This window comes from Nycticebus coucang, chromosome 22, assembly GCF_027406575.1.
Source record: "Nycticebus coucang isolate mNycCou1 chromosome 22, mNycCou1.pri, whole genome shotgun sequence".
NCBI classification, from domain to species: domain Eukaryota; kingdom Metazoa; phylum Chordata; class Mammalia; order Primates; family Lorisidae; genus Nycticebus; species Nycticebus coucang.
The window spans coordinates 6,394,843-6,420,946 of record NC_069801.1 but is presented as its reverse complement, the minus strand read 5'-3'; the positions used below and the strand labels follow the sequence as shown (position 1 = coordinate 6,420,946).

The following is a 26,104-nucleotide window of genomic DNA, read 5'->3' as shown; positions in this document are numbered from 1 at the left end:
CCCACAGGGGCCACATGTCAGCAGCACTTACTGGTATTAACATTGCTGCTGCGGTTTCCCCCCAACCCCACTCTGCCCATAAAACACCACTCAGATACCCTCTGCCACTGGACGACCTCCCCCGTGACCACAGCGGTACTCCCACCAGTCCACCATCCTCTGTCTCTCACTGACTCAGGGTCACGTAATTCGCATCTTAACCTCTCTGCCATTGGGCTGGAATCCTAGAATCACCAACACATGACAGAGACAATCACCAGCCCATATAAAAACGGCGAACCTTATTTTCAGCGGTCTCAGATGTGATGAAATACCGCATTAATGAGCTGCCCAGTGTCCACCTCCCTTACCTACTCGTGAGTTTCTCAAACTCCTTCTTACCTAATTTTGGCCGAATCCTCAGCACATAGTAAGTGTTCACTAAAGGTCTGAAGTATTTATTGGCTGCTGAAACTCTCCTGTCGGATGCCACGGTGACAATTAGCAAGTCAGGGCAAATTTAGCTCAAATCACACAAGATCTGCTGTCTCCTAGGAATGGGCCCCGGTGCCGGGCACCCACCCCGTGCCATCCGAGATATTTGGAATTCCACTGTGCACACACATGGCTTTGTGCAGAGGTCTTTCTTCCCCCTCCATGTACCACTAACCCAGAAACCCGACACTCCAAAGGAATGCAAATGCATACGGCCCACCGCCCAGACGCCTCTGCAGACTAAACTAAGATGGTTTAAGAGCTTTTTTTTCAGCTGAATGTTTTTTTGGGATTTTTGTTGTTGTTTTCGTTTTCTACGGGAATAGAAGGAGAAGGTTAAAAGGGAAATGGGACTATTTCCAGTACCTGTAATTACACGGCTGCCTTTTTCAGCCAGAATCCTCAGCAAGGTCACCGCCACTGCCGGGGCCCGGGGAGTGGGAGTCAGAGACTCAGGAGTTCAGTGATGTGGGGGAGCAGAGAAGAAGGTAGATGCTTATTTTAAAAAAGAATGGGGGGAATCTTCCACTGGAGCCTGGGGATTGGCCCTTCCCCATCACACTAACCTTCTGTGACCACACCTTACTGTAACTCCATCCCACCAAACCCAGCTAGTGGCCTCAAAACCACAATTGACATAAATGAAAAGTCCCCCATGAGGGCACGAGACACACAAAGCTCACACTCCAGAGCACCTTCAAAAGGAAGGTGGTGGTTGACCTGAGCAGGGAGTGGCAAGCTGGGGGTGCACTCAGGACCCCATCGTGGGCCATAGAAGATGATCTAGCACAGCTAGAAGATGATCAGCTAATTTGGTCCTTTGTTTTATGTCAACAGACCCAACCTGTACACTGTATCCCAGACTCTATCTTAGGCACAGGGGCTGCAGGACCAGGTGGACAGAGCCCTTGCCCTCAAGGAGAGAAAGACACAGTCATTGGACACCCTGGAATAGGAGCTGATTGGGTCACAGATGCAGGAAGAGGCTAGCTCCCTTGTTCATCCACCCGCCCATCCTCCCAGACTCCTCCTGAGGACCCACTGTGCTAGGCTGGCACCTGGAGTCCCACAGTGCTGTGGGGACTTCTAACATGCCCCCAGGGCAGGCCCGGCTCTGTGTCACCAGCTTCCTCAGTGACCTGGGCCTGCTGCTTTGCCTGACAGACCTGCAAAATTTCTCCACATTTCAAGAAGTCAGATGCTATGAGCAATTCACACCCAACAACAGCATGCTGAGGAGCCCCAAGACCAGAGGGGTTCTCCTGGCCCTCCAGGGGTCTCCGCATCTGCACCTACCTGGGGTAGGGCACAGGGAGAAAAGGTGAGCACAGTGAAGTCCCTTGGAAGTTAAAGACATCTGGCCGGGGCAACCCAGGCCCAAGAGATGTGATGGCTGGTTACCCCACTGTGGTCTGTCCTGCTCCAGCTGCTCCCCCCTGCCTAGAGCAATGCCTGGCACACAGTGGGTGCTCTGCAAACATTTGTAGAAGGATATGTCTACATGCAAATTTAGGAGGGAGGCAGAGAGAAACAGTGGGGGGAGGGTGTTTAGAGACAGTGAGGAACAGACACCTAGATATCTGGAGTCCCTGGAGCGGGGGCTTGGATCCTGTCCGCAGCAGGCGAGTCTAGCTGCACAGCAGAGGTCGCCTGACTCAGTGGACTCGAAAGTGTGGGCTCCCCTTCACCCCCTTGAGAAGGAGAGGTCCTGCCTCTGATCCCAGGGCCCTAGAGATAAGGTAGGCAGGTGGCCAGCTCAGGACCAAAGCCCAGCCAAGGTCCTCCTAGGAGGTCTGGCCTGGATGCTTGGGGACAAGAAAGATAGTGAGGCAGCTCCCCACCTCAAGCCAGCCGTGGAGTGGGGGTGGCAGGTCAAGAAGCTCAGCAACCACAGAAATGTAGATGTGGGGGCTCCCTGGAAGGCTCCTAGGACCAGGCCCCCCTGCCACTTCAGTCAGCCTCCCAAACCCCTTCCCAGCCAGCCCTGCAGTTCCCCGCCCTCACTGGGGCTACGGCAGGCTGGCTTGACCTTCTGTGGCATCCTTGGTGTCATCCATAACTCAACCCAGCCACAGTGAGATGCAGGCACAGGCAGCGAGACTTTACCAAGTGCCTGACCTGAGCAGGTACCCTGCCTCCTCCATAGCTTCAGAGGGGAACAGCAGCCGGCCAGAAGCCCTGAGGAGGGGTGTGAGCGGTGGGGCCATCTAGTCCAAGATGGAGGAAGAACCCTGGGGCTTGGTGTGGTCCATGGCCACAGTGAATGACAGGGTGTGGTCCATGGCCACAGTGAATGACAGGCTGTGGCTGAGGTGGCTTACATGTCCACACACTGACTGGCCTGCAGCTCCTGAGAAGTTGCCCTTCGGGTTCCCAGGCTCTACACCTCCTTAGGACTTACTGCAGGACACCCCTGTAGGCTGGGCTCCTGGGCAGGGACTCTCCTTTGCCAGGCCATGTTATGATCAGCAGCTGAAGTGACTGTCACCTGCCATGGGTAGTGAGTCCTTGGAGACAGGGACCCTGACTTATCCTGCAGATTGTCCAGAGCCTGGCAGAGGCCTTGATCTGTGTGAGATGCCCAAATCGTCGAGTGGGAATAACACACATCTGAATGATGCAAACAACTGCCCATGGGGCCACACTGCCTGCCTTCGGGTAGACTTGTGAGATTCGCACAATGAGCCACACACCCTTTGTCATAGACATGCAAACCGAGGCTCAAAGAGGCTGAGCAATTTGTCCAGGATCCAGGTCAGAAGGCAGCACCAAAACTCATGGTCTTCCCTGGATACTGGCCACCTGGGGTGGAGGCAGGAGGGTGGCTTTGGGGACAGAAGCACATGGCAGGAGTGCTTTGTGGGCCGTAGGACAGGACACTGTCCCCATTCCCAAGGCAGCACGCTGTGGCTTAGGCAAGGTCCACACTGCTGGGGAGAAGGGGCAAGGAGGCAGAGGCCAGAGAGAAGGAACAGCCAGGGATGCCCTGACAGGCAGAGACCCAAGTTGGGGGAAGACCTATCACTACTCTGTCCCCAGGTGTCCAGGTGCAAGCCCATCTTCACCCTGTGCCAGGACCCCACAACCCCGCCCTCCTGGGCCACGGGAAATGTTATCTCTTCCCATATCGCAGCTTCCCAGAACAGCTGCTGTGTTTCCCCAACCTGTCCAGGAAGGGGAGTGAGGGCAGCTGCTTCCTGTTCCCACCAGGTTTGTCACCAAGCCCGTAGCTGTCCACTCAGCTTCCTCTGGCTGAGGGGAACTCTCAGGCAGAGCCTGGCACGCAGGGCCCTTAGCAAACATGGAATGAATGAAAGCCAATTGGACAAAGGAGAATAAAAAGCTCCCACCTAAGCTACCCATTGGTCTGCAGAGGCTCAAAAAAATAAATAAATAAAACTAATAAACTCCTGGCCACAGGAAACCACCTGCATATGGCTTTGGTGCTGTCTTTTCTTATCTAGAAATCTCTGCCAAGCCTATACACCCGCTTCTCCCAGATACCCAAACTGAAAATCCTGGAGTCACATTGATTTGGGTGATGACACTTATTAAGCACTTACTATATGCCGGGTACCATCCAAGCTCCTGGTGGTCTTGAATGCGCACACCACCTTCCTGCACTGACTTCCTTGCCTCCCCTTCCCTCCTCCCTCTCCAGTTCTTACCCAGCCTAAGGCCCAGCTTCAGGGTCACCTCTTCCATGAAGCCTTCTCAGATTCACCTGCTGAGAGTCAACTCTGATCCCCATCAAAATCCTCTGGGATCTAATCACCTCTGCCTAATATATTATTTGTGAGTTATCTCTTCCCTTCCAGATAGCTTGTGAAACATACCCTCAATGGCCAGAATTCAAGATTGCAAATTCCACGGAATGCTTCCATGTTGGAGCAGGAAGGTACATGGGTGATGCACTGCCTCAGGCCTGGGGGCCCAGTGATCAGGAGGGCACAGCAGCCTGCCTGTATCACCTCATTCCATTGTTAGGGTACTCTTTTTTTTTTTTTTTTAAATCAAGACAGGGTCTCATGCTGTCACCCAGGCTGAAGTGCAGTGATGTCATCATAGCTCACTGCAACCACCAATTCCTGAGCTCAAGCACTCCTTCCTCAGCTTCCAAGTAGTTGGGACTACAGGCACCTGCCACAACACCTGGCTGATTTCTTCATTTTTTTGTAGAGCTGGGGTCTTGCTATGTTGCCCAGGCTGGTCAAGAACTTTTGGCCTCCAGCAATCCTCCTAGCACAGACTCCCATAGTGTTGGGATTATAGGCGTGAGGCACTGCACCCAGCCCCACGGGGTGCTGTTATACCCCCATTTCACAGATGGAAAACTGAGGCTGAAGGAGGTTACACAGAGGCAGGAAATACTAGAGCTGGACTCCAGCCACCTGGACTCCCAAGCCAGGCTGGGAGCCCCCACCACCCAGACCAAATGCTTCCCAGGCAGCTTTGTCTAGAGCAGGACCTGCTGTCCTGAAGAACCATGCCACTCCACGTAGACACTCCAGAGACATTGCAGATGGACCACCTGCGTCTGCACATTGGGCAGAGGAACTGACGGACTCCAAGATATAGAAATACTCCCATCCCTGCTGCTAACAAGTAACATCCTGAGTCCCCTCCTTGTCCCCTATCGATCAGCCTCTTCCCCAAGCTCCTCACCATCCAGCACACTGAGGGGCTCTGCCTGACACTTCAGAGCCTCCAGGACCGTGCCCTACGCCAGCACCCATCTGCCCTATTTGTCTGGATTTGAACCAAACCAGTGTGCTAATGTCACTGGGTGAGCCTGTGGGATGACATGCACACCCTGGTCCCATCCCCCAGCAGCTGTCTGCTACCCCTTCCCCAGCAGAGTCTAGCATGTCTCAGCATACCTTGTCCTCGACTCAGCCCGCAGTAGGTGGCTCAGCCAGCAGGAAGTGTCTCTTCGCCAGGCCAGGTCGCCTGGGGGTGCCTGTGAACCATACAGTGGGTGAGGCCAGTTGCCTCACCTGGCACCTTCCTTGTCACCCAGCTCCCCTCCCCCTGCATAGTCTGTGACAAGGCTGAGCCAGAAAGAGCACAGGGCAACTGTGGTTCCCTCAGCAGGACCTGGTGGCCCCTGTGCCTTCACGGTCCCTCCACCTCCCTGATCTCCGGCACCTGGTCCCAGCTTGCAGATGACTAAGCTATTTCTACCTCGGAGCCCGTCTGCCAAGAGCCCGCTGGCTGCAGAGCTGCACCAGGCTGCCCGGAGCCGCACACGCTAAACCCATAATTGGCGAGCCCTCTTCTTGGGAAAGAAAACCCCCTCCATGTTTTGTTTTGTTTTGTTTTCCCCTTAAATGAAACAAATCCACCCACATAGTTACTGGAAACTCAAGCATGTGAAACTGAACCGTTTGCAAAGAGAATTAGTCAGCAACCTTGTGAGCAGCGCAGTCCCTCCGTAGGTGGGGCTGCCTGTACGCCCGCAGCCCCCATCGCTCTCCGCGCAGCTGTCCTTGGGTTGCAGGCGATGCCCCGGAGTGGGTCAAAATGAGAAAGCAGCCACACACCAAGGGCAAGTGGGCCGGCACTGGGTTAGGGTGGTGATGCGAGCCTCAGAGTGCAAATTGTTCAATGGGTGGGAGCAGGTTCAGGAATCAGACTCTGATTGAGTCCCACCCTGCCATGTCGCTTGAGCCTCTCCAGCTGTTTCCTCAGCTGTAAAATGGGGATAATCCGCCAGAAACATGTGTTGTGTTGTTAGGATCACAAGAGACCATCTACCTAAGACCTTTGTGCCTGGCACCCAAGGCCAACTCTTGACGATGGCCAGTGTGCTGTTGGACAGCCCAGGTGGGCAGAGGGACTGCCGTAGGGCTCCGTCTCTCAGAGCCAGCACCGGGTCTCTTGCAGCAGTGGCATCTGTTGAGATGGTTTCCGGCCCTGTTCTTTCACCCACAGTGAGGTGGGTGGTGGGCCAGGTACCAGGTCCAAGCCAGGCCCCTGGGGCCTAGGCTCTGCGGCTGGGGCCTCTCACCTCCTCATCTCTACAGGGAGGGCAGTTCCACCTCACACTTTATTTTAAACCAGTAGTGCCTTATTTTTGAATTATCTGACAACTATTTAAAAAGTCTGAATTCTTGGCTTCTTTTGAGGAGGGGGAATGGACATTATACTGCTGATGGGCTCTCTCCTCCAGCCCAGAGAGGCCAACTCCTTTACACAGGACACGTCTGTCCTGCTTGGCCATACTCCTCCCCCTGCCCAATAGACTTCCTCTGACTGTGGCCCTCATTTCTGGCCCCTTCCTAGCCTCTCGGGGTATCTGAGTTTGTGACCCAGTTCAAAACCCTAATTTTATGTAGGAGCAAAACCATAATTTTATTTAGTGACCTTGGCCACTTGCCATTAGAAATATCCACAGGAAATGTCCCTTGGGAAGGCAATTAAAGTCTAATGTTTAAGGCTGATTTTTCTCAGAGAAATAAGATGATGTAAAAAGACTTAGGTCTGAGTTTGGCCAAGAGACACCCAGGAACGAGGCTGTCATTTTCTGAAATTCTTTATGTAATTTACTAGACCATTTGGATCCCTTTCCAGTCATCTTGATCACTCCGGTAGTTGATCTTAGCCACAAAGCCCAGAACCAATTGGTGCCCCTGACGGAAGCACAGGGTTCAGGATCTGCTGCCTTCTTGCCTTTCTAGTGATATCTTCAGCCTTCACCAAGCACCTGCTAAGGGCTGGCCACCAAAACAACAGTGGGCAGCCCGGACATGCTCCTCCCTGGGGACCCTCCCGGGCCCTCTCCTCTGCCACACTGAGGCTTCCCTCCATCAGAAAGCTGCCCTACCCCCCACAGCAGCCCAGGCTCACCCCATCCCAGAATTCGCACCATGTGGCATTGTGGGGCCTGCTGCCTGCCACTCTGTGCCCACGTCACAGATCAGGAGCCTGTCCCATCAGAGGCCATGCAGGCAGTGGTGCAGACTGCAGATTGATTGCGACTGTGTCCAGCTTCACTTGTTGGCTATGTGACCCTCGACAAGTTATTTGACCTTTTTTTAAACTTTGGTTTTCCTATCTGTAAAATGGGCACAATCATCCAGTCGACGGGGCTCTGGGCCACAGTAAACAAGATAAGGCACGGACAGCGCCTAGAGTGAATGGGCTCTGAGCAAGCACTCAGTAAACACGAAGCGAACTGCTCTCATTTCTTTTTTGTTTTTGTTTTTGTTTTGTTTTTTGAGACAGAGTCTCACTATGTCACCCTCAGTAGAGTGCCGTGGTGTCACAGCTCACAGCAACCTCCAACTCCTGGGCTTAAGCGATTTTCTTGCCTCAGCCTCCCAAGTAGCTGAGATTACAGGCGCCCGCCACAACGCCCGGCTATTTTTTGGTTGTAGTTATTATTGCTGTTTGGCAGCCCCAGGCTGGATTCGAACCTGCCAGCTCTGGTGTAAGTGGCTGGCACCCTAGCCGCTGAGCTACAGGCACCGAGCCAACTGCTCTCATTTCTAAAGCCAATGGGGGGACATGGGGTTGAGGTGGTACACATGCATAGATCCCCACACAGTCCCAAACCCTACCTGGACAGCCTCCCTGGTGCTCTCCAAAAATGTGCCACTTTAATGAGATAAGTCAACATAACATTGCCACAAAATTCAGCTCATCAGCTGCTGTCCAAGAAACCTCCGTGGTAGCACCTGTCTGCGCCGTTATCAGAACTCAGGACAACCACACCCTCCTCACAGCTGCCACCCATGTGGGAAACGGCAGGAAGGAAGGAGTTCCAGGAGGGGGTTGAGGGCTGCTGACTGCACCGCACACTAAATATCAGCTCCGTGCATGTCTGTAACTGGTGAACTGTGCAGCTGTGAAGTTATACCTCAGTAAGGATGTGAATCCTGCCTTAGCTCCCCCTGTGTACACCCTGAGCCCAGAAGTCACGGTACCCCCCTGCCTGCAACATTCAGAAAGGTAGGGTTCTACCTGCTTTATCTTAATTTTAAAAAGAGTGAGAAAGAGGCAGGGGAAACAGTTACACCAAGATGAAAACCTCGGCCTCTGAGTGCTCCCATATCTCAACACGTAGTCACAGCTTAAGAGGAGAAAGCCAGCCATCTCTCTACTTTGTCTAAGCAAGGCTCTGCCACCTGTTGAGGACTGAAGCATGGCTCAGGAGCACAGAGAAAAACCTTATTCTCCAAGGACACTCCAAACCCACCTTCCCAGAAGAAAATAGAGGTCCCATCCTAAATACCTAAAACGTGGCACTTCCTGCCTAACACTCAGGTGCTTCCTGCTAGGCCCTGGGTGTAACCCTTCTCTATCCCTGCCCATGTCCCAGAAGCATTGTGGGGAGACGGCAGAGGCAGGGAAGGGTAGGAGACAACCTCTCACAGTCAGCCTCTAGGGGAGGGGTCTCCAAACTTATTCCCAACAGTTCATATCATTTCCCTGCAAAGTTAAATCTTGTACGGAACCCATACTCACTTAAAAAAAAAAAAAAAAAGCCAAAAAGCAGGGCATGGTGGTTTAAGTCTGTAGTCCTAGCAACTCAGGAGGCTGAGACGGGAGGATCACTTGAGAACAGGAGTTCAAGTCCAGCCTGGGCAACACAGCAAGACCCTGTCTCTGGAGGGGAAAAAGCCAACAGATAAGAGTGGGACTGCTCTGGTCCAAATGGCCTGTGTTCCACATTTCTGAGGCCCTGCAGGAAGTGAGGGACCAGGGAGTGCAGTGTCCAGAGGATGAGGCATTCCGGGTTAGTTTCCACCCACAGCACAAGAGCTCATTTGACCCCTTCTAGGACTCCAAAGTTATCCGTAATCCCGATTGATCTTTCCAGAAAAGAGGATGTCCCATGCACATTAGAGAGATGAGCAAATAATTGTGGATGCCAGGGATGAGGGGTTCAAGTTATCAGTCTCTCTGCTCTTGCCTGTGTTTGAAATTTTCCATTATAAAAATATACATAAACACTGACAGCAGAGCAAAGCCTCAGCCGAGTGAGACACGTTAGGAGGAAGAAAGAAACCCCAGTCATCGTTCGGGACTCGGCCGAGACAGCCAGGACAGAGCGGGCATTCAGGGACTACTGGCCCAAGGATGAAGAGATTTCTTTTAAAAAGAAGAAAAAAAAAAAACCTTTATCCCGAGCTGTCTAGACACCCCGAGCGCGGGCTGGGCGTGAGGAAAGCTTGGCTCCCAGGGAGCCTGGAGGGTAAGAGGTGGGGGAAGACAAGCCTCTGTTCATGCAGAACAGCTCAAAATCAGCTCACAGGATGCCACTCGAAGATGGGTGGCGGGGGGTTATCTTTTTAAAAATTGTCTTTCTCCAAAGACGAAGAAGTCTTTTTAAAGGAGCCCTGACATTTATTTATGTATATAATTTATGGAGGATTAGAATAAATGGAATACTGGTATTGTCCCCTTAGGATGAGTCTTCTAAGCTTCACAGAGGCAAGGCGACTTTTCTCATTAGAGCTTTCTTAAAACCTCCCAACTGAGAAGAGAAGACCCTCAGATAAGGAAACAAGCTCGTAGGTCTCCTCCTGGACCCATCTTCAGAGGATTTACGGGATAAGCTTCTGACTCCCAAATCCCCCAGAAATCCTGGCAGGCGCCTTAAGACCTTGACATGGTGTCTCGCCCTTCGCCAAAACTGCTGTTCTCTGAATCGCCTACTTAATCTCCAATTTGAGGGCGGTTTCCTGGGGTCAACCCCAGCCCGGCCCTGTCCTCCGTGGCCTTCCCCCAGCAGGTACAGGGGCCTCCTCACCAGATCCCACATGGGGACAGAGTCAGGGCAACACAGCAGCCCCCCAACCTCCACCAGAGCCCCTGGTGCCTCAGTCAGACCCACAGCCAAATCGTGAAGAGGATGGTGATGGTCTGGCTGGGCGAACCCCAAAGGCAGCCACCCAGATAGAAGGACCAGGGAGTCAACGCGGGTCTCCTAGGGGAGACTGGCTGGGGCTCAGTTGCCACATTTGAATGCATGGAGCAGCAGGGAACCAAGAGAAAACAATTCTAGCTTAGCCACACATTCCAGGAGCAACTTTGGAGGTGAATGGGGTGGGAGAGGGCGTGAGGACTCCCTGTACCCACTGATGACCTGGGGACTGGCATCTGACACCCTGTCTGCTCTACAGCTGTGCGGCCTCCCTAGCACCCCCAGCATGAACCTCTGAGACTGGGACAAACCCTCCTGACCAGTCCTACACGGCTGTCCATGCCCTCTCTTATCTGGGCAAGTCCAGCCTGGGCAACACAGCAAGCCCAGCCCCCTGGCAGTCAGCTGATGTTCCCAGCACACACCTGCAGGGCCACAGACCTCCGGGGGCCCTGGGCTGCTCTGCACACCTCTCAGGCTGTGCTGGACAGTCACGGAAAAGGAACACAGGTTGGGGAATCAGGGCCACCTTCTACCATCCACCAGGCCAACTCCTGCCACTTAGAAAACCTCTCTGAAGCTCCCTCTTCTCATCTGTAAACCAGGAGGTGAGATCCAAATCGCAGGATCGTTTAAAGGGCTAAATGCTGGGCAAGTGGCACGCACTTTATGGATAAAGGTTAAGACTGTTTTGAGAGCAGAGCAGAGGGGATTTGAGATGCCTAGAACAAAATGCTGGCCCAGGCACAGGAGGGAAAAGATAGGAATTCAGAATCCATCAGAATTCCAACGATGAAGGGGCCTGTGATCCCTCAGGTGAAGACAGCTTGGCTTTTCCACCATGCCTGGAGTAACCCACCAGTCTCCTTTCTACAAATTGTCCCCACCAGCCGCAGTCAGGGCGCCATGGCTCCAAGGGACTCTGAGCATGCAGGACCCACTGCTGGCGTACCCATGACCAGGCGTAGGGCAAGTGGCACATTTGCCAGTTGACAAGGGTCAGGGCAACTGCATCACTGCCCCCAAAGCCTTAGCAGGAAGCTCTCAGTCACAGGTCAAATGAGACAGTCTGCCCCCTTTAGGGCCTGACAGTCAGGTCTTAGAAAATACCAGAAGGAAAAGAGAAAAGAAAGGGTTTTGCTAAAGCTGAAGTTCTGGGTCCAGATGGGTCAGCAGGATTTGCAGGCAGCAGCAAATTGCAATTCTGTCTGCAACCAAGCCTGGAAATGGCTCCTGCCCCTGGAGAGAAGGAGAAGCTCGGGTCACGGACCCCCTGCCTCAGAGCTGGTCCCCTGGGGACATTTCTTGCATCCCTGCTTGAGATGGGCTGGGCGGGCACAAGATAGGCCTGGCATGAGGTCGCGTGGACCCACGAACCACAATGCAGGTCTGGAAATTCACCCTGAGTGTTGGAGGGCTTTCAGTAGGGAGGTGACATCATCAGGAGTTCATTTGTAAAAGATCAATGGAAAAAAATAAAAGTAAGTACAAAGATCACTGGCTGCAAGGGGAGGTGGCTGGGTCTCTGAGGCAATGGACATGGTGAAGAGGCAGGTGTCTGCCATTGAGGCCAAACTTTCAAACAAGCTGTTTGAATCTGACTCTTCCCACCTACAAGCAGCCTATAACTAAGCCAGGAAGGGAAACCCAGCTTCCACTTAGGAAACGCTCAAACCGCCACATGAAACTTAATTAGCCAGAAGCCAGGCCCAGGAGGCCACCTATTGTGTGATTCCACTTATATGAAATGAAACTTTCATAAGCAAATCTGTGCGGGCAGCACGCAGATTGGTGGTTTCCAGGGGCCGGGAGTGATGGCTGATGCTGCGGGGTTTCCTTTTGGGGTGAGGAAAATGTTTAACTAGATAGAAGGGACTGCGAATGTACTAAATGCCACTGAATTGTCAACTTTAAATGGCTCATTTCATATTATGTGATTTTCACCTCAATTAAAAAAAAATACTTAACGTGCAGGCAGAGCACATCCATGCGTTCGGGGATCCCCCAGGGCCAACTCTGCTCACTCTCCACTGACATCAGACAGCTACCCCGTTTCCCCGAAAATAAGATAGTGTCTTATTTTAAGGTGTGCTCCCAAAGATGCACTAGGTCTTATTTTCAGGAGACGTCTTATCTTTCCTGTAAGTAGGTCTTATTTTCGGAGGATGTCTTATTTTCGGGGAAACTGAGCCATACACAATGGGGGACACTCCTGACTCTCTCCTGCCCGCTGAATATAATTTATCAGGCCACAGGGGACATGGCTTTGCTGACCCGTCTCAGATCACTCATTTCCTTTTCCTTCCTTCTCTGTGGCAGGGAACGGTGGCTAAGGGCGTAGACCCAGCAGCTCCCAGCTCTTCCCTTCTCTGGCTGGGAGGCTCTGAACTGGCCTGGTTTTCTCATTTGTAAAATGGGATGGTCCTCATCACTGACATCGTGAAGACTGAATGACTTTGAGCACACACACCCCTGGAAGCCTGCACATGCCAGCCTTGGGCTGGTGGCTATATCTGCTGTCCCCACCATGGACTGACCCCAGGCCATGCCCCTCCCACAGCTTCCTCCTCCTCCCTCAGGCAGGGCTAAGAAGGTAAGAGGCTATCCCTCCAGTGCTGATGTGGGGTACTGATCTCCATGCCAGAAACCTAACTGTAGGGTGCAAAAGTGCTAAGCAAGTGGCTGCAGGGTGTGCCATCACCACAAAGGAGACCCAGGGACTTGGCTGTCCTGCCCCGGGGCTGTGAAGAGGGAAGGCCAAGGCCAAGAACAAGCAGTCATCTGAGAGGCTCTCGGCCCTTGCCTTGAGGAGTTCCCCGCCAGGGTCCTGGTGTTGTGGCCCCTCTGCAGGAGCATCATGATCCAGCTGGCCTTCCGATTCCCCAAACCGCTCCTCTCTCCCCCAACATGCCAAAGGAAGCTCTCTGAAGCACCAAGCCCTCTCCCATTGTAGGCCTGCAGGTGCCCTTGCCTCTTCAGCCCACCTCGGCCACATACCAGCCCACTGCCCTCCCCCCCCGCATGAGTGTTCCCATGAGACCCTGAGCACATCACCACCAGAGACAGGCCTGTCTCTCCCACTAAACAGAGAGGTCTCTGAGAGCGAGTGTATCCTCGGCACCAGCAGACTGGCTACATATAGTAGGCGCTCAATAAATGTTTGAATGAAAGAATGACTAGCAAATGATCCATAATAACTCCTAAGCCTCTCTCTTGAGCCCCACACCTTGCTCCCATCTGGACACATTCACTCGGAACATTTACACTTGCAATAGGTTCAAAGCACCTCTAAGTACCCAGTCTAGACCTCTCTGTAGGGTCACCATCCACTATGACCCCCACACAAGCTAGGAACCTTGGAGACGTCTGTAATTCCTTACCCTCCTTATACTCTCACACCCAACGTGCACTCTATCTTGGAAATGCCGCCAGCATCCATCCCAAATGGAAAGTCCGCAGGGGTCTGCTGCCTCCCAGGCCTTCAGGCTCTAGCCTTCTTCCTGGCAGATTCTTAAGGCATCCAAGACTGTTTTAGTCAGGGTTCTCCGGAGAGACGGCGGGTAGAACTTACAGTGAGATAAACAAGAGGGGATTTATTAGGGGCTTTGGTTTTGTGATTATGGTGGCTGAGAAGTACCATGACAGGCTTTCTGCAAGCTGGAGACCCAGAGATGCTCGTAGAGCAGCTCAGGTCAAGTTCAAAAGCCTTAGAACCAGGGAAGCAGATGGTATAATTCTCAATCTGAGGCTTAAGGACTGACAGCCCAGGGGGTTGCTGGGGTAAGACTTGGAATCTAAATGCCACAGAGCCTGGAGTTCTCATGTCCAAAGACAGGAGAAGAAGTTATCCAAGTTCCAGGAGAGAAAGAAGAAATTGCCTTTTCCCTGCCTTTTTTATTCTATCCAGGCCCCCAGCCAACTGGGTGGTGCCCACACACAGAGGGTGGATCGTCCCCACTGGGTCTACTGACCAAACACGAATCTCCTCCTAAAACATGCTCGAGACAACGGGGGAAGCCTAATAATTCTAATCTACCTGGGCCTCCCTCCCGTTCAGAAGATGAACAGGGTCAATGTGTGCTAAAGTCCTGACAATAATTAATGCTTCACCAGCCATCAGGGCATCCTGATCAAGTGGACATCCGAAATCCATTGTCACAAGTCCTCCCCTTGTCAACCTGGCACCCATGGGCATCTCCTTAAACCATACTTAATCTCCAAATAAAAATAATAACAGCATCGCAATTCTGCCTAGCACACACCATCAGGTATACAATAAAAAACTTACATACTCTGCTGTAAAATTCATACTTAAATACTGATAGAAGCTCAATACATCTTATGTTATATAGTAAGAAATAAGAGCGGAGGGAAAACCAAGATACTTGCTTAATGCATATTGATATACACCAACCATGTTCTTACCAAATAGGGAGGAAATAGTCACAGCAAGTACAGCCCATGTTTCTGGAACTGGTCATGTGGTCAATGTGGTCATGTGGTCAAGGCTGGTGTTTATAACTACCCTCTCCTGCTGCCCACTCTGGATTCCCTTTGTCTGCAGTGGGCACCTCAGCCAACTGTGGTTCTTTATGTGGCAGAGTGACACAAATGCTCATTCCTGAAGAATCTGAGTCATTCTTAGTCCTACCTGGATTGGACTGTTGTCATTTCCCACTGACTTAATCGCGGGGCACGGTAATACTGAGCGATCTGCCCTGAGGGATCTCCTGCGTTCCAGACCTCCACTGTAGAGCAGTAGCCCAGTTTCCCCTTGGCAGGCCCCATCAGTAACCCGGGCCAACACCATTATTCCCCTCGTGGCCTGCTGACTTAGAGGCATGAGGAGCCCCACGCAGCCAGGTAGCATCTTAACATCTGGCTCAGTGGTATTATTGTTGTATCTCTTGGCAGAAGCAAGACCTCCAGGCCAGCAGAGCGTAAAGTCATGAGAACAGGAAGCAAAGATGTCACTAGCAGGTCACTGCAGGTGATGGTGATGGTGCCACTCCCACTTTCACCCCTGCTTCCTGGGCCTGGGAATCCTGCTACAGGGGAAATGGCACTGTACTGCGGATGCAGATTCCAAGCACACACAGCCCTCCCAAGCACCCTGCCCCGGCCCTGGTGGACATTGCCATCTGGATGGCACTGTAGCTGCAACTTCATCAAGCCAGCTCTGCAGGGTGCTAGGGAACATGGGAGGATCAGCAAATCCTGCGAGTGTGAGCCTGCTGCTGCATGTCTTTGGCTGTGAAGTGAGCTCCTCGGTCAGAGGAATGCTGTGTGGGATGCCATGATGGCAGACCACGGATGGTAGTTTTGGCAGAAGCACCGCAAGGGAGGCAAATCCACTGCCAGAGTTATTGTCTGTTCCAGTACAGGCATAATACTACCCCTTCCAGGAGGGAAGTGGCCTAATGTAACCGACCCACCACCAGGTAGCCAGCTGGTCACCCCAGAGAATGGTGCCACATCAGAAGCTCAGTCTCTGCTGCTGGCAGCCTGGGCAACAGGGGTGGCCACGGCCAGATCAGCCTTGGTGAGTGGGAGCCTATGGCTCTGAGCCCAGGCACAATCTTCATCCTTGCCACCCCAGCCAGTGTGGCCAGGAGACCAGTGGGCAATGACAGGTGTGGCAGGGGAAAGAGGCTGACCAGTATCCACACCACAGGCCACCCTATCCACCTGACTGTTAGAATTCCTCTGCTAAGGCCACCCTTTGGTGAGCATTCTCGTGGGATACAAATATCTTCACATTCTTTGCGCACTCAGAGAGGCCTATCCATATACCTCTTCTCCAAATCTGTCACTAGTCTTCTAATCATGTTCCTTCCAAGTCCTTGACCATACAGCTAAACGACGGGTACAGCCCATGAATCAATAGAGAATTGCTCATCTGGCCATTTCAACCAGGGCCACGTCCCAAAGCTCTGCCCAGGAGGACCACCCTTTACCACCATCCTTCCAGGATGTCCCAGAAAGGGGCTATAGTGCTGTGGCTGTCTGCTTTGGGGTGGTGTGGGCATTTGGTACAGAGCCATCTGTAAAGCGGGCCCAAGTCATCTCTTCCTCCATCAACTGACCCTGGAACACTCCCCAGGAGGCCACAGGTATATGCTGGGGGAGAGAAGGCAGCAGTGGGAACCATGGACATTTGGGCCACCTGCTCAGGCCCAGGCCACTTGATGAAGGAGTGCTGCATAGATGCCCCACTTCACAGCATGAAGGGTCACTTCAGGTTGCATGGTAACTTGGTGGCCCATTCTAACATTCAGTTTCTAGGTACAGTAGCAGGCCGGGAGCTCTCTCTTAAAAGGAGAAGAGTTGGGTGGTGCCTGTGGCTCAGTAAGTAGGGCACCAGCCCCATATACCGAGGGTGGTGGGTTCGAACGTGGCCCTGGCCAAACTGCAACAAAAATATAGCGGGGCATTGTGGTGGGCGCCTGTAGTCCCAGCTACTCAGGAGGCTGAGGCAAGAGAATCGCCTAAGCCCAAGAGCTGGAGGTTGCTGTGACCCCACAGCACTTTACCGAGGGCAACAAAGTAAGACTCTGTCTCTAAAAAAAAAAAAAAAAAGGAGAAGTGTTACTTGCAGATGATGGCAGGGCCTTGCTCCCAAATCTTCAAGGCCTACACTCCAATTCACCTACAGGGGACTGCCAAAGGCTCCAAATGACACCCCTGTCTACCACTGAAACCTCAAGCACCACTGGGTCTGATGGGGCATGTAGCCCGAGAAGCACAGTAGCTGGCACAGCCTGGATCTGCTGCAGAGACCCCACCCCAAACCAGCAGCTTTTCCGATCAGTCAGTAAATGGGCTGGAGTCACACACCCAAATGAGGAAGGTGTTGCCTCCAAGCTCTGATTAAGCCCCCGGAGGCCTCTTCTTGGTTGTAGGTGGGGCCAATGCAACAACTTAACCTTTACCTTAGAGGGGAGATCTTGACATGCCCCACTCTGCTGGACCCCTAGAAATTTCACTGAAGTAGAAGGCCCTGAATTTCCAGTAGTATTTACTTCCCACCTTTTGACATGCAAATTTTTTAGCAATAAGTCCAGAGTGGTTACTACCTCTTGCTCACTAGGTCCACTCAGCTCATGTTATCAGTGGAATGGACCAGTGTGGTATCTTGTGGGAGAGAAAGGTCCTGCAAACTCAGGACACAGGACTAGAGAATGCTACACACCCCTGGCAGGGCAGTGAAGGTGAACCCGTAGTCTTGTCGGCTGAAAGCAAGTGGCTTTCGGTGGGCCTTATAGGCAGGTATGGAGAAAATGGTGTTTGCTACATCTACAACAGCATACTAGGGACCAGGAGATGTGTTCATTTGCCCACACGATGAAACCACATCTGGTACAGCAGCCAGAACTGGAGTCACCACTTGGTTAAGCTTCTGATAGTCCACTGTCTTCTACATAGGCCAGATAGGACAGCAGAGAGGGGATGTGGCAGGATGATCACCCTGCATCATTCAGGCCCTTGATTGGTGGTGCTAATCTCTGCAATCCCTCCAGGAATGTGATGCTGCTTTTGATGTGCTGTTTCCTGGGTAGAGACAGTTCAAGTGATTTACATTGGCCTTTCCTGCCCTAATGGTCAGGGAATCAGTGTGGGCAGCTACTAAGTGCCCCAATCATGTGCTCTGCAACCAGAGAAATGACCACAGCATGGGGTTGGGGACCCACTGGACCCACTGTGAGTGGGACCTGAGATAAAACTCCATTGATCAGCTGTCCTCCATGAGCCCCTACTCTGACCAGGACTGGGCGAGCCCACAGTGATGTTTTGAGCCTCCTAGAATCAATGTCACTTCAGAGCCAGCATCCAGCAGGCCCCCAAAGGTCTGATAAGTTTCCGGAGTGCATGATTACCCTGGTGACAGGCCATAGGTCCCTTCAGGAGAAGAGGAACAGTATATATTTTCAGAAGTGTCCCAGGGTCCTTCTTCAAGGGGACTCAGCCTCCCCTTCATTCAGGGGGTGAGAACTGGCTCGAACGTGGGAATGTGAGGGGCTGTGACTCTCTGTTTTTATGATTCAAGTTAGGCTTTGGTTCACTTGGCCTGCAAGTTTTCTGCTCATACAGACCAAGTAAGAATGGAGAGGTTTCCTACTTACTTCACTTCCAGGAGCAGCGTGATGAGCGAGCCGGCGCCATGGAGCCACAGGGCAGACAGTTCTGCGGCTGCTTTCTCTCTGCTGTCCGTGATGGCGGCCACACCCTCCTTGCCTGTGCCACTTGGCCCCTGCCACCCCTGATCCAATTATTGCCTTTACATTTAAGGTTTCTAGTTGAGTTACTGCAGTTCCCACTGTAAGGTCCAGTCTGAGCTCTTCAGGGAGACCAGTCTGAGCTCTTCAGTGATGCCAGGCTCCCCTCACCAATCCAATTCTCAAAGTGTTGGTGGGAAATACACATCTTCTACCCCTGCGGTGTGGGTGAATAGTTCTGAGTGACAAATCTACTCTAGTGTTCCAGTCTCCCTAAGCCTTTGAATCCCTTCCTCCACGTTAAACCAGAGGCGATGCAGCCACCAACCAAACTGCCAGGTCCCTTCTTAAGTCCCTGAGCTGCACCACGAAATCCAGCCTGACCCAGCTTCACACTCCATCTGCCATTGTCCCACACCCTTTGTGTCCACTCCCACGTGTGCTCTCTGGATTTCTGCTTGTACAAATCAGGAAACTCAAGCAGTTGTTTTGGAGTATAGCACACCTCCTCATGGGTCACACTTTGTAGGCCTCACCTGTAAGATGACATGAGAAGACCCCTGGCACCTCGGAAAGGGTGTGAGCAACCACAGGTGGGGAAAAAAACGGCTGTGCACAATACCAACATGCGTTTTTACAATCAGAGTGGCCCCCAAACCAAGCTATATGCAGCCCATCTGGCAAGGATGTTGACCACTGGGGCACCTGTTGAGTCCTCAGCACATATTCCTGCTCAGCAATCCTTTCCTGGATGTGGGGTTCACAGCCCAATCTTTTCACCATAGGCCCAAATCACCCACCATTTTCCCTATCTTCCAAGAGGCACTCGTGGGTGGCAGAGGCCCCGAGACTCCTCCACCATGGTGAATTCCAGAGGGTTGGTTTTGAGGTTAGGTCCAAGCTAATATTTGTTGACAAACTATTCTCACACCCCAGTGCTCAGTCCTGCCACAAATCCCAGCCTGCTTTGCATAAGGCCCAGACCTTGATAGCAGGCAAAGTCGGGTTGTGCCTTGGTGGGTTTTCTCCCCATCTCCAAAGGAGGTGCAGAGAGCCCGAGCCTGTTGTTGATGTGGTGTGTCTCATGATCATCGGACTCATTTTTTTTTTTTTTTTTTGAGACAGAGTCTTGCTGGGTAGAGAGCATCACCATAACTCACTACAACCTCAAACTCCTGGGCTCAAGCGATCCTCCTGCCTCAGCCTCCCAAGTAGCTGAGACTACAGGCATGTGCTACCATGTCTGATGAATTTTTTCTATTTTTGGTAGAGAGGGGGTCTCACTCTTGCTCAGACTGGTCTTGAACTCTTGACCTCAAGCGATCCTGCCACCTTGGTCTCCCACAGGAGGTGTGAGCGACCATCTAGCCAGTAAACAGAATCTTTTTTTTTTTTTTTGAGACAGTGCCTCAAGCTGTTGCCCTGGGTAGAGTGCCGTGGCATTGAGAGAACCACACCACAGCATCACAACTCACAGCAACCTTCAACTCCTGGCTCAAGCGATTCTCCTGCCTCCGCCTCCCAAGTAGCTGGGACTACAGGTGGCCCGCCACAATGACCAGCTATTTTTTGGTTGTAGCCATCATTGTTGTTTGGCGGGCCTGGGCTGGATTCGAACCCACCAGCTCAGGTGTATGTGACTGGCACCTTAGTCACTTGAGTCACAGGCGCCAAGCCAACAGAATCTTTGAAATGCAAAACATACAAGGGCATCCCAAAGTCTCTGGGATGGGGAGGGTGGAAACAAGCCAGATCCCCCAATGAGCCATTGGGTTTTGCCATCTCCTTTAGTCAGAGCAGCTCCGAGGCAGAAAAGGATTCATGACCCGGACTCTCATCCCCACACAGAGTAACAGTCAACCTCTCTGACACTTGATTCTTCCTTTAACTGCTTCTTAGGAAGTAGTGCCAGATGACCAAATATCTTACATGTGTATTTGTGTGTGCATGTGTAAGTACACGAGCCTGTGGGCATACGCATATATATGCATGTGCTGACACTTGAAACTGGCGAGCACACCTGCAGGCTCATTTAGTCCTTTCCACTTTGGTGTATATTTGACATTTTCCATAATAATAAAAATGTTCATTAAAAAAATTAACACGTGCTTCTTGAAGGAAAGGCTGCAGCAGGGGAGGTGGCAAAGTGTGCTGGTTAAGGGTTTGGGTGCCAAATCCAGATTCCGGTTTTGGCTCCATGATTTGGTAGCAGCAAGGCTCTGGATAAGTCACCTGCCTGTTCTAAGCCACGGGAGAATGTGGGTAGAGGGAGAATCTGCTTCCCAGGGTTCTTAGGAAGCGTGTAAAAGTGAATGTGTCAAGGACGCAAATCAGAGCCGGGTACTAGCATGCACCATGAAGCTGTTCCCCACTGTTATGATTAGGACTCAAACAAGTCACACCCTCAGAGCGCGTAGCAGCACTGCCACCTGGCTATACATGAACTTTAGACTGGGAAAGATGCTATCAGATAGCTGGGAGAGGGGACAGCACCACATTGAAAGTCCAAATCAAAGCCCTTTAAGTCTGGATTTCATCAATCTAGGTTGTGGGGAGAGGAAAGGATTATGCACTCCTAGGCAGACTGAGTCACACCTTGACTTGCCTTTGTGTGTCTATCTGATAAAACATTTCAGAACAAAAAGATAAATTGATTCACACACCCCAGTCATAACCTATTTCTTAAGAAGAATTGGTGCCAGATACCCAAACTAAACTCATGCACACCGTAAGAATCTGAGGTTTTGCTAAATTCGAAAATGCATCTGCAGGCAAGTTTCCATCCACCCGGGAGGAGGGGGTAGGTGCTAGAGAGGAACAGGCACAGCCAGAGAGCACAGCGTGCATGACGTCTGGGGCGGGGGGTTTGCTGGCTTCCACTAGCTGGGCCCCACCCCACTCCCCAACTCTGCTGGAAAATTAAACATCTGTGCTGATTCCAAGGGGGTGAGTTTTGTGCAGCAGCCCCAAGAAACCCACTGAAGGGTGGATCCAGTCTCCCCAGAGCAGCCTAAGAAACGCAGCCTCACCCAGCTCCAAAGTGACATCACCCAGGGCCCCAGGCAGGACCAGAAATCCACTGATTCTCCTTATCGCTCAACCTCCCTGAAGCCGACAACAGGCTTGCTGCCTGCCCGGGTGGTCAGAGCCCCTAGGCCCTAAGTGCTACCACTTTTGTCTTCTCTGCTGCTAGGGTAGTAGCCAGGCTGGGAAAGAAAAGGAAGACTTGTAAGGTTATTGCATTAGGCAACTCCACACCTCCCGTCTGCAAACACACACACACACACACACACTCACATGCTCATTCCATTTATTGGGTAAAGTGCTCCCAAGAAGAAAAGAGCTATAAGAGAAAAGGAGGAGTGCTTAAAATGATCTAATCCGGCCCATCACTTCACAGCTGGGGAGACATGAAGTGCCTGGCCCATGACCTCAGAGCCGGTACAGTAACCAACAGCAACAACCAGGACTCTGATCCACAGCCCTGGCTGTGCAATCTGGGTAAGTCAGCCACACTCTCTGGGCCTCTGCTAGGAAAGGTAGGGATGCCCTGTGAGCAAGATAGGGCTTCCCTGACCCTACAGTTCTGCAGGGGAAAGACGGTCATCTGTGCCACTAATGCTCAACCTAGCCTTAGGAAGACATGGCTTGAGAAGGAGAAACCCCCTGCCTTCATCCTAGCCTGGAGCTCTCCTCATGTCCAACAACTAGGGATGGAGTCGAGTAGTGGGCCCCACACCCCACTAACCGTCCTGCCCCCAGAGAGGAAATTCTTCCAGGGACACCAAACCTTAGTCACCGGGGATGGCATTTTTACCGCCAACACCTGTTAAAACTCAACTCATGACCAGTTTCTGATGCTACGGGCTGAAGTGTTTAATTAAATATTACTCACTCAGGAAGCAGCCCCTGCCAACTCACCCCCAAACTGCATAGTTCATTTTCAGAGAAAGGGAGAGAGGAAGAGAGAGAGAGCCTGCTGTCAGCTGGCACAGCAGAGGCCAGCTTCTGGGTGCCCCTGGTCCAGCGCAGCCAGCTTTGGAGAACCAAGCTAAGAAATCAAGTTAAGGCATTCTCAGGAAGCAACAGCCCCACTGCTGAGTTACCGCAGACAGTATACACACACACTCAGACACACATATACACCGACTCACACTGACACACATCAAGACACACACAGACAACCACACGAATACACTCACAGAAACACACTTGTGCACACATTCACAAAGATACACGCACAACTTGGGAAACCAGCAGCGGCCCACGGAGTCATCACTGGGAGATTTTCCCGTTCAGTCCATCACTTGAACTTGAACCAGACAGTTACCAAGTCCCCGCACACACCCCGGGTGCGGGGTTACCCACCCCACGGTTCCACGGACGGGCCAGGCTGCTCTTGTTTTCCTGTTTTAATCGATTTTCTGACATAACACTCGGGCTCTCGCTTGGTTGCCGGGAGAAGCCGCCGCGGCTCCGGGGCTGGGGGAAGGCGGCGCCGCCCGGGTGTCGCCCGGCGGGCTCCCTGGGGGCGGCGCTGCAGGCTGGGTGGGGAGGTCGGAGGGGGCCCGTCGGGCGGCGCTGCAAATCTCTACCGCGACCGGCGGGAAAAGCGAAACTAACTTAGCCGAGTGGGGTCACGCTGCCTTGGCCGCGGGGACAGTCGCGGGAACGCCCCGGAGGGCCAGGGCATCAAAAGTCGGCTGGGGCTGCAACGCGCCCCAGGGCCCCTCCGCGAGTCAGGAGCCGCCAAGGCTCAATTGCGGGCGCGACGGTCTCCGCGGCCGCCCAGACCTCCCGCCCCGTCTCGCCCCCGCAGGTGGGACCCGGGAGCCGCCAGGACCCGCTCGCGCCTGCAGCGGCAGCAGAGCTGGGCCGCGCCCTGCCGCCTCTCCCGGGACAGGAGCGAAAGAAGGGCTCCCGGAGCCATCGCGGGAGGGGCCGCACGCCCCGCGCCCCGCCGCCCCCCCGGGTCCCCAGCCCCGACGCCCCTCCGGCCCCCAGTGCCCGGCCCACGGTACCCACTCGGTCCCCAGTGCCGCAATACCCGCGTCCTGTTCCGTCGGCCCCCGGCCCCGCGCCCACCCCGTCCAGACCCACACCCACCGGATCCCAGGTGCCGGGCACTGCCTACCGCGCCCAGGGAGGCCGCCGCCGCCACCGACGCTCTCCCGGCCCAGGACGATCGGGCGCCCGGGCCGCGCCCGCCGCAGGGAGCGAAGTCGCCTCCTCCCCGCGGCCCCGGCGCCAGCGCCTGGAGCTGGTTCCTGCTGGGAGCGCGCGGACTGCCAGAGCGCGACTTGTGTGCTAAGAAAAAAGCAACCGACGGCTTTAAAGTGCAAAAAAAAAAAGGAGCGGGGAGCGCGGTGGGCGGGGCCGAATGCCCCGCCCCCCGCCCCGCCCCGCCCCCGGGCTTGGGCGCGCGGGCGCGGTCGGGCAGGGCCCGGGGCTGCGGCGCGTCACGTGCCCGGCGCTTGCTGGGCCGCCCCCTTCGTCCGCCTCATCGCCCGGCGCCGCCCTCTCCCGGAGGCCGCCTGGGGCGCCCGAGGCCGAGATCTGTCTCCAGCCCTGGTGTCCGGAGACCACGGCCTTGGTGTTGCCGCCTGAAGCTTCGGTCTCTCCAGGGGCGTGTTTGGGAAACGCGGGCGAGAGGCCGGAGTTGCAACCCAGGAGGTCTGCGGCGGTGCCGAGCCTTGGAGTAGGGGTGGGGAGAGAGGATTGTTCTGTAACCTCAGGAGCAAGGCCTCGCCTGCCTCCTCTGAAACGCTCAATCGCCTCGAGTTCTGCAGATGTTGGGGCTCAGGAATGACACACGTGGGCCGCTCGCGACACATTCCTGTGCCCACGACGATGGGGACGGGGGTCTCTGGCTCTCTAGGCATCCCTGGGACATACACAGTGCCAGGAAACCCCTCCCAGAGGGCTTGTGAGATGGCTGGCGGGTCCCCTCAACCCCTGCGCACTTTCTTTTTTTTTTTTTTTTTTTTTGTAGAGACAGAGTTTCACTGTACCGCCCTCGGGTAGAGTGCCGTGGCGTCACACGGCTCACAGCAACCTCTAACTCTTGGGCTTACGCAATTCTCTTTCTTGCCTCAGCCTCCCGAGTAGCTGGGACTACAGGCGCCCGCCACAACGCCCAGCTAACCCCTGCGCACTTTCATAGTGTCCTGTGGCTCTAGCTCATCAAAGGAATTTCCCTCCCTGCTCCCAACAGAGCCGTCACTGGGACAGTGAAGATTTTAAGAGCAAAATCTCATATGCTTACACTCCTTGCTGTGTGTAGCGCCCCCCGAAAGAGGGGGTGGGGAATTAGTATTCCTTCAGAAGTTGTACTAATGTGGCTTCCTAGTTAATCTTTACCATAACCCTACCAGGGCAGGACTGGTGTTATTGTAAATGCAAGAAAGCGGTGACTGGCCAGACACTTGCTGTAGCAGAGCTTGGAACCCAACTGGACTGTTCGATTACAAAGTTTAATGTCTTCTCATCTCGCTGTGCTGATAATCAGTTTAGCTTTGTTTTGAACCCAGAATAAAACGAGGCTCCACTGACTGCCCTGAGCAGGGGAGTCTGAACAGGCATTCTGACATTCTAGGTTCAAGTTTGATGTGGGAACATCAAACCGGTGCTGGTCAAATGGGCAGCCGCTGTCAGCAACCTAGGGGGGCTTCTGCTCTGAAGAGCACCTCCAAGCCACTCTGCGGTTTGAGAACTGCTGTTCATGTTAGGGCACTTGGGAGACCTGTGGGAACTTCTGGGACAGCAGTAACAGATCTTTCCCTGTTCCTGGTACACTCCAGGGCAGCCTAATGATGAAATCACAGGTCCCTCTGATGGGCTCATATCCCTCCTCCCCCACCCACCCCCCATTGGAAGAGCAGCCTTGTTGGTGTGCTATTCAGGAGGTGTGTGTGTTCCTTTCCAAGTGCCATCTTCTCATGGGGCTGGTGCTGAGCCACAGGACCTGGGGCCATGGTGCTGTCACCTTTCCTAAGGGGAACTCCTCCAGGCATCACCTCCCAGGGCAGAATGGGGCACATTTCCTGTCATTCAGCAGCAAGGGCTACTTTGGAGCTGAAGACCTCACCTTAGATCTGAGTGCTCTGAAAGAGCTTCCGATTACAAGTCTTCAGCACCCCTCCTACCTCATCCCCCTTCAGCATTAATCTCGAAATCTCAGCTCTGAACCAGTTGGATAATTAGATCCTGCTGACCCAAATTCCCCCGAAGAACCCCTGGGGAGTGAGCCTTCTGCTCCTCCAGGACACTCAGCAGGTAGGCGGATATGGAAAGCGGGGCATGCATGTCCACAGATGCCTAGAGTGGTGCTGAGCAATCCCAGAGGCCAGACTGTGCGGGAGGGCACAGGTTCTTTGTATCAGTGCTGATACTATTGTTTGTGAAAAAGATACATAATCTTGCAACATCCTGACACTCACTGATAAACACTATCCAGGAATTTGAAGACTGACTTGAGTCTTAAACCAAGTATGTACAGAAATGTGTAGGGAGGTGGCTTTGGGCTCCCAGTGGTGCCACCCCC

The 26,104-nt window shown here is 53.3% G+C and overlaps 1 protein-coding gene across 2 annotated transcripts in view; it reads right to left on the bottom strand.

Annotated features, from left to right (window-relative positions):
• The window catches only part of SPSB1 (splA/ryanodine receptor domain and SOCS box containing 1), a 64,968-nt gene extending 41,094 nt beyond the window's left edge, over positions 1 to 23,874 (bottom strand). The window contains exon 1 of one of the 2 annotated variants that reach the window (XM_053576144.1): positions 23,668 to 23,874. The gene's annotated coding sequence lies outside the window, so the exon portion shown is untranslated. The remainder of the gene's footprint in view (positions 1 to 23,667) is intronic. The other variant, XM_053576142.1, reaches the window with a different exon arrangement.
• Between the last annotated feature and the right edge of the window lie 2,230 nt (positions 23,875 to 26,104).